Raw genomic sequence first — 8608 nt, forward strand, 5'->3', positions numbered from 1 at the left:
ACACAACAGGTTTCCTCTCAGCACTGCCAGTGAAGATGTGCTGGTTTTTCCATGGGCTTCCCAACCCGCTCCACTCCCTGAATGGCAGCATGGGACCCTCCCTCCATCCAGCACAACCTCACTCCCCTTGCCGCACATCCCTGGCACCCCGGCACAGCCAGAGGCAGGTGAAAGGCAGCCATTCGCACCTTTGCCTGGCACTCCATCAGCCTCTGCAGGCTCCTGGTGTTGAACGTCCTCCCCTGGGCAAGAGAGAAGGAGGGGAAGTGGGTGAGCAGCCATGGCTCTGCTGCTGGGCTGGAGGAGCAGTGATCGGGGACAGAGCCCAGGACAGACAGACACTCATGGCATCGGGGCAGCTTAGTTTCTTCTCCAGTAACTTCAGCGATGGCAGGCAGGTCACTCAGAGTCTCTTGACTCCTTCAGTTGTCCTGTGCAACACGAAGGGAGAGGGTGACAGCTGGGTGAGCCCCGACCCACCTCTTCTCTCCTTGTCAGGAAGCTCCTCCCAAGAGCTGCCTGCAGCCATGGGGTCACCTCTCCCCAGCTGGGGAGCTGTGTTCCCCTGGAGCATCCCCCCACCTTACCCCAGCAGTGTGTTCAGCCACAGGTCCTTCAGTGCCCGTGAGCTGCAGAAAGAGAGGAGAAAGAGCATCAGGCCCCACTGCTCCCCAGCCCATGGGCAGATATAGTCACCTGCACAGCCCTGCCCCCTGGGGAAGGAAACAGGGACAGGACGAAGCCTTTTGGGACATGACAGAGGCGCTGACCAAGCCCTGGCTCCCTCTGTCCTGCCAAAGCAGCTGCTTTTGCCCTTCCCTTCTGGTCACCGAGAGCTGAGCAGGGGATGCAGGACGTGGCAATGCCCCCTCCCTCCCTGCCCAGGCTCTGCACGGGAGGTAGAGGCCATTCCCAGACTGGCATGGGCACAGATGGGAACCTCTCCTGCCCAGCCATGGCACGTGGTGCCACGACTCACCTGAAATGGGCAATGCAGTAGCCGCTGGCCCAGATGAAGATGAGGCAGCTCCCATCCTCATCGCTGTCCACTTCTTCCTCCTCTTCTTCCTCCCGCGCCACCTTTTTCCCACCACTCAGCACCCACAGCGGGTCCAGGGCCAGGCGGAGCTGTGGGCGCAGGGTGCTGCCACGTCTGCAGAGAGGCAGTGAGTTGGGGTGGCCTCCCTCCTTGGGGTCCCCCCAGGCACAGACCTGTCCCCTCCTGCCCTTGGCACAGCCATTGGTGAATCCGGCACCTGGGGCTGGTGCCAGGATGGCCCTGCCCAGCTCCCAGGGCCAGGGATGGGGGAAAGGCAGCTGGGCTCTGAGGCTCTTACTGCAATTTGGCGATGAGAAGGTCCTCCTGGAGGAGGAGAAGGCGCCTCTTGCTCCTCTTGCGGCCCCGGGTCAGCCACACGTCCGCGCTCAGCACCGGCTCGGTGTCGCTGAGAGCCTCCCTGCCCAGCAGAGAGCGGCGGGCATGAGAAATGCCGCCGCTGCGGGGCCCGGCCGTGCCCGCGTGTCCCCAAGCTTGCTCTTCCCCTGCTTGAAAGGCAGGACATTCCTGTCAGCCCCTTTCTCCAGCCTGTCCAGGTCCTTCTGCTTGCCAGCACCACCCTCTCTCCGACTTGTGTGCCACTGCCTGCTGTCTCAGGGGACACTCTGCTCCACCTTGCAGGTCACTGAATGGGAACAGGACCTGCAGAGTGCAGCACAGAGCCTTGCTGATGTGAGCTTTGATTTGACACAAATCATCACAGAAGGTTTAGAATTCAGTGCAGAAAATCTGCATTATTGTTTTGTGTTATATATACAGAGCCTCCCCTTTCTATTCCTGCAAGTTATTAAAAGCTGTTCAAACTTTTGTATTTGAACGTCACATCTCTTCATAGTGTCCATGTGATGTGTAACACTTGGTTGTATTCTCACATAGGTCATTTGATAGGAGGCAGCCTAGATTATGAGATGGTAGAGAGCAGATTATCTGCAGTAATTGCACTAACCCCAGTGACAGGAGGTTGCATCGAGCTCTTAAGTCAAAGGAGAGAAGTCAGAGATGTTTATTGAACTCCATGGGCTATGGATCAGCAGATTGGTCAAACATGAAAACTTCCATGAGAAAAGCATAATCTATCTTGACCGCTTGTGATGGTTTGACTGAAAATAGGTTAATTTTCTTCATTCAGTTAGAAATCTTTCTTTTTTGTAGCTAGTGCTGTCATTGTTTGAATTTTGTTTGAGCACAAGAGATAACACCCCAGGACAGAGGTAATGTTTTTAATTGCTCTGGTCTGAAAGCCAAGGATGTTCTGAGTGCTCTATCCACAGGTGTGAGACGGCATGGAAGGGCAGCATGGATGGGGCAGAGCTTGACTGACATCCAGACTGATAAATAAGAATATCCCATCCCATTAGTGTCATGCTTCATATTTAAGGAGAGCTGTGATCTTCCAGATTCTCTCTCTGCTCACTCTCTGTCGGATCCAGGACAGAGACTTGTTCAGGGGGGGTTCTGTTCAGGACTTTCTTTAGTTTGGCCTTTTGCCATACTGCTGTTTTACAGAGGCCTCTGGGCCTTTCTGCCTTTTTCTCCTTTTCTCTCTCCAGGATCAGCTATTTGTTGTGGATGTAGCTTGTGATGAACTGCATTGAATATCTTTTATTTTATATTCTATTTCTATTTTATATATATTTACTAGTAGCTTACTCCTATTCTGCTATTTGTTTAAACTGTGTTTATCTCAATTCAAGCTTCTCTCTTCCCTTTTGATTCTCTCCCCTATTTGGGGGCAGAGGGGAGTGAACAAGCAATTATCATGGTTAAATTGATAGCTTGGGTTAAACCATAACACCACTACAATCCATGTTTTAGAAGCCATGAAGATAAATCATTCATGCCCCTCCCCATGACCCCTTCTTAATAAAAAAAAAAATAATAATTTGAGAAAAAAGAGTCAACTTCTAGAGCAGACAGGATTTTAATATCAAAGTAAATTTCCCTATATCATTCCCAGTCCATGAGCCACTTGGCGTTCTCTGCTGGTTCCTGGATCGCAACTGAACTTGGTGCCATTGGACAGCAACATCTGTGCCCAGACACTGACAATTTTCCATCCATCAGGCCATGTGGTGTTTGCTTTCTTTCTAGTCTTCAGGCACATCTCCCTTTTTTCCCTTGCAAGACTGGCCTCGCAAACCCATCTGCCAGCTCCCTCAGCACTTGATGGTGCACCCCAGCGAAGCCCATCAGGGACTTGGGCATCTCCATTTTGCTCAAGTGTGGCCTGATCGCATCCTCTTCCAACTGATCCCACCAGATGCCCTTGCACTAAGGCTGCCTCTTCTTTGCTCCAGTCTCTCCAACAGGTCTCCAGGGCCTGAGATAGCTGAAGGCTGGATTTCCTAGGACCATCATGCCCCAGGTGGCTTGACAGAACCTAGAGCAGCCTTCTCTGGAGACATTCAAAACCCGCCTGGACATGTTCCTGTGCGACCTCACCTAGGCGTTCCTGCTCCAGCAGGGGGATTGGACTAGATGATCTTTTGAGGTCCCTTCCAATGCCAAACATACTGTGATACTGTGATACTGTGAAGTGCTGTCATAGCCTGGTAAAGGTCAGGAGAGTTTTAAGACAGAAGAAAATACGCCCCAAAATGTGACTCTAAGATGAGTTCTTGTTGCCATGGGGAACTCGTCATTTCAGCTGTTTGTGTTGTGTTTGCCTGTGCTCAGTCCTGTGTTACAGTGCTCAACAGCCATGGGCTTCAATTCTCTTTCAGCATTTTTGTGGGAAAGCAGCATCCAGGGTTTCCAGTCAGCACAAAGGCAGTGTTGCCATCTGCTTAGCAAGGAGATCCCTAAGGCCCTGTGCCTCGTTCAAGGGTGTGCACGGCTTTTCCTGTGCCTGGAGTACCCACAGTCAGTCCCCCCCTCTGTCTGCAGCTCTCCCTGGGCCGCTGCCGTGAGGATGACAAGTGCATCTTCTCTCTTTCCAAAATGGGAAGGCTACCCCTTGTCGGGGGACAGGGAGAAAGAGGATGAGAAGCAGTCACTAATAATTTAAAATGTACATAGAAAAACCTTTTTCACATTTTGACACTTTAAAAAAATGCCGTTTTCCAGTCTTCTTCCACATCCTCTGGTAGATGTATACAGGCACAATGCATCATGGTCATGAATCTCCATCTTTAAATTCATGAGGTTGGCATGAAAATCATAATAGTAAATATATATATATATTATAGTCATTTTCATTTTCCACTATATTTCAGTTTTTAGTAAAGTAGACACATTCAGAAATTGCTAGAATTTGCCTCATTAAAAAAAAAAAGCTAGAAATTGCCTCTCTAAAAACAAATACATTAACAAAATAAAAGCCAGATACATATGACAGGACAACGTCCTCCAAAGTGAAACTGAAGGGAAAAAGAGACAACATCATGAGATTCACGATAAAATTATTGAGATAGGATATCAATAATACTAAGGGAGCCCGAAATAAGACACATCATAAAAGACCAACCTCCGAGTTTATATAACTCTGTCTCCTGTGGATGCCTGCAGCTCCTGCTGCAACTTCGCAGGTATTACCTCTGCCTGCTCCATGGCTTTGGACATCAGTTCTCCGTGGAAGGGACTGGAAGAGCTGAACTATCCTGAACATGAACAACCTTCAACCAGTAACTAATGCCTTATCTGACATTCCTTTAGGTACATACCCTTGGTTCCTAGTGCAGATTTCACGAAATAACGATCCAGTAAAGAAGGATCACCTGGTCCAACCTTTCTTGGCAAAAAACAATCTGCAAGACAAATATTTCTGATACACACGTACTATGCACCAGACGTGCAGCAGTTCTATGTGCGAACAAGTGACTCACTCACCAGGACTATCTCCTTAAACACCGGTTTACACAATCTCTGTTACTGAGAACCCCAGAAAACTGAATTCTGCACTGGATTCCTGCACAGCCAGAGCTGGAACCCCTAAGGGCAAGACTCAGACCAGAATAATTCAGGGGGCAACAAAAAGCATGGAAGCCACCTGAAATAAATGTCAAGAGGGGGATGCTGCTCACAGCCCTGGATTCCCTCGTCCATCCATGAAGATGTGAGAGCACTAGCCTGTGAAAGCGCACAGGCGTGTTAAACACCCTGTCCATACCGATAACTGTCATTTGTCTTTCCCACGGGTGAGCATGGGAGGGCAGGATTATGAAGTGCAGGTACGTGGCACTCTGCACTTTAGTCTCGGTACACAGTGCCAGGGGAATCATCCTCAGGACACTTCAAAGCCACACAGCAAGAGAGCAGGTACAACATCTCCCAACCTGCTCTCTGGGCCCTTGTGACACGTGGTCAGCATCATCCTCGCCGAAGCCTTGGGCACCCACCCACGGCAAATCTGTGCAGCGTCAGGTTTGGTCTCCCAGACCTCTGCATGAGGATTTGCAGCAGCAAAGCTACAAAGGTCAAAAGAAAACCACCCAACCCAATTGTTTATCAGCACTGCAGTTTTATTGCTATAATTCTTAAAAGGAGTAATTCCTCTGAGCTATTATAGACTTGGCTCCAACCGTGGAATCAAACTTATTCCCAGACTTTCTCCTTCATTGTATTACTCAGCTTTTTCCAAGTCTTACAAAAAACAGGACTTCAGTGCCTTGCCACCCAGAAACCAAAAGAAGCTTCCACGAAACCAGAAAACACCTCCCATCTTCTCACCAATGTCATTAAAAAAGCAAAACAAACCAGAGAGGTTGTACAAGTCAGCCTATAAAGCCAGCCGTGAGGAGCGCAATGTCAGTGGTAACAGGGCAAGAAATGCAGGGTAATTACACCACACCAAAACTGCGATCGTTCTGCATTCCTTTCCAGTGAAGGCCAGCTAAGAATTAGATACACCTTTTTAAATCATCAAAGGGAGTGGCTGCAAGATACAAGGTGCGGGGATTAAGATGATGTTCTGGGTTTGCAAGTTCTCAGCAATGGCTTTGGTGGATGGGCTGGGCAAGTCATTAACTGTTCCCAAATGGTTTTCACACCATGGCACTTCTTTTTAATCTTTATGCAATTCTCAGTATTTCAAGACTCCCAAGCTCCCGCTGAGCAAAGGGCTGTATGAACCCAGAAATGGAGGACAATACCTATCCACGAGGTTTTTTGTACTTGGCCAACCAGCCAAGTTCAGTTACTTGTACCTCAGCATTATTTCAGCGGAGCACAAATATTTATTGTGTACTACCACAAGGTCTGCAAGCTCAGGCCCTCAAGCATGAAAACTCAAGACCTTCCATGTCGAGAAGGCTCGCAGAAATACTGAACGGGGCCCACTTTGTGCAGATGATTTTAAAAGGACTGCACGGGTGAGGGAACAGATTTGGCTCAGACCTCTCCCTTTTTCAGAGGAGCAGCAGCACACAGCTCCTGCTCTGCCTGCCTCACCTCGTTTGTGGTGCAAACAGGATTTTCAATGTCCTCCTGGGGTGCTATGGGGCAAGAGGATAATGTGGCACAGAAACAGAGAGGCACAGATCGCCAGTGTTTTAAAAACACATGAGCATCCTCCCCCATTATAACTTCATACTGCAGGTCGTTCCAGTCAGTCTTTCCATGGTCAACAGAACAAATGTTGCATTTGTGCTGCTTTTCAGAAAACACACCAAAAAAGGCAAACACGAGGCAAAGCAGCTAGCCAAATAGCCAAGACTTGCTATTTATTTCGAAATGCAAAAGTTCAATTAAAACCAGCTAGAAAACAAAGACATAATGATGACCTCTCTCCTCACAAGAATTCATGCTTTGGCAAAAAGGAGTGGCTGGCCTGATTTTATATGCAACATATTTAATCTTATCCAATTAAGTGGCTCCTTGTACAGCAGAGGAAAAGACGATGTGTTCTATAAAGAGCTCTTTGGGCATCATAAAACACCGCACCACTAAATAAAAATAAAAAGCTTTGGGTGATTTCTGTTCTCTCTTGGGCCAGCAGGAAAAAAGAAAAGCATAATGCAGCTGGTGTCAGCACTGGTGAAGACAGAGGGGAGCAGCACACAGGAGCTGATAAAACCATCAAGCTAACTCCAGTTCCTCTTTGTGGTGAACTTACGGGTGCACTCAACTCACTGCTCGCAAGCCAGCTGTTTCTAACGTGTGATGGCTTCATGTCACTGCACTGTTTACGACTCAGTCTCCTGGCAGTATTGGAGGAAGGTTCTTTTTCCACACAGAGTCAGCTGACAGCCAGTGTTTTGCCATGAAGAAAATAGTGCAGTGGTTTTCCCACACCACAACCTGGGCCACCAGGATGGCTGCTGCCTTCGTGTCCAGCTGTGCTGGTACAGCTGGAGAAGCCATGACTTCAGAAGGTGACTTTCAGCAAAGCTGCATGTACAAACATAAGCTTCTATGATCCATCTCCAGCTGGGCATCCAGAGATGAAAACACCCCTGAATTAGTGGGTATTACTGAAAAAATAACCAAGCGTCTAAACACTTGCACAATCTTTACTTACTCTCGGTAGCTCTTGATTTCTCACATGCCATCACCTACTGATTGCAAGCATTTCCCAACACGCTGTCATATTGAAACCCTAAATATTGCAGTGGCTTAGCTTCTTCCACTCCACTTTGCACAACGTGAGTAATTAATCCTCAGAGCACCTCAGAGGAGGAAAGACGGTGATATTCACCAAGGTAAGTGCCACGAAAAGCCAAGCAACCCACGTGAGGTCCTGCAGAAAACAGGCCAAGCCCCGTCACCGTGTCACATTGCCAAAGGGATGTTCATGCCACCAAATCCCAGTAGCGAGGAAGCCAGAAGAAAGCCTTCCTCAATTCCACCTGCTCCCTAGGACCCTAAACTTGTCAACAGGATCATTACAGCATGCCTGCTGGGACAAGTCACTCCTGCTGTGGTAAAGGGCGAGGGATTCCTGGCGTTGCGCTGCAGCCGCGAGCAGGGCTGGTGGCCTCGGCCGGAGCTTCGCCACGTTGCATAACTACAGACACAACATGTAAATAGGAGCTCCCGCTCTGTAACGAGCCATCCGCAGCCGGCCGGCTTATGCAATTACCGTGTCTCATTAGTGGGTTGGCGGGGAGGAGTTGAAAGGAGCTGCTGCTCGGCTTGGCCAAGGGGCCGCAATTCGGCCGCTGCCACAGGCCGTGTCTGGTGGGACAGGTGTCCCACCAAAGCAGCCGCTCGGGGAATCGACTCCACGAGGGTCCCCGCTGTGGGGCAGGGGACAGCACCGTGGGTAGTGGTTCATTTTGGGGGTGCTGAGCCGTCTCTCCACCTCTGGAGGAGGCGAGTTACCCAAGACGGGGTGTCCAAAATCAGAAATAAAGGTGTTTGCTGAAACCCGGGCACAGGGCTCTGACGGCCCCTCTCCCGGCACCATCACCTGCAGGCCCAGGTGAGGCCCTCTCCCCTCATCCAGCCGCTCCCCTTCGGCGGGGCCAGGCCCGGGTGTCCCTGCTCAGGGCCGGTCCCCGCCGCGGGCAGGCTGCGGAGCGGAGGAAACGGCAGCAGCTCCCGCCCTGCCTGGCTCCCCCCCGGGCCAGGGGCTGGGCTCCCCGGCGGGCAAGGCAGAGCCGGCCACCTCCT

General features: G+C 50.0%; 1 long non-coding RNA gene across 2 annotated transcripts; it reads right to left on the bottom strand.

The window, feature by feature from the left end:
- Positions 1–225: 225 nt before the first annotated feature.
- Positions 226–8463, bottom strand: LOC135579208 (uncharacterized). Of its 2 annotated transcripts, XR_010471896.1 has the most exons (6): positions 4720–8463; positions 4524–4637; positions 1338–4012; positions 980–1153; positions 588–629; positions 226–431 (listed from the first exon to the last, which is right to left on the bottom strand). It is a non-coding gene; the product is annotated as an uncharacterized LOC135579208 (long non-coding RNA). The 2 variants fall into 2 exon arrangements; XR_010471895.1 differs by having other exon boundaries at positions 4524–8463.
- Positions 8464–8608: the final 145 nt, after the last annotated feature.

Source organism: Columba livia, chromosome 3 (genome assembly GCF_036013475.1).
Source record: "Columba livia isolate bColLiv1 breed racing homer chromosome 3, bColLiv1.pat.W.v2, whole genome shotgun sequence".
Taxonomy (NCBI): Eukaryota; Metazoa; Chordata; class Aves; order Columbiformes; family Columbidae; genus Columba; species Columba livia.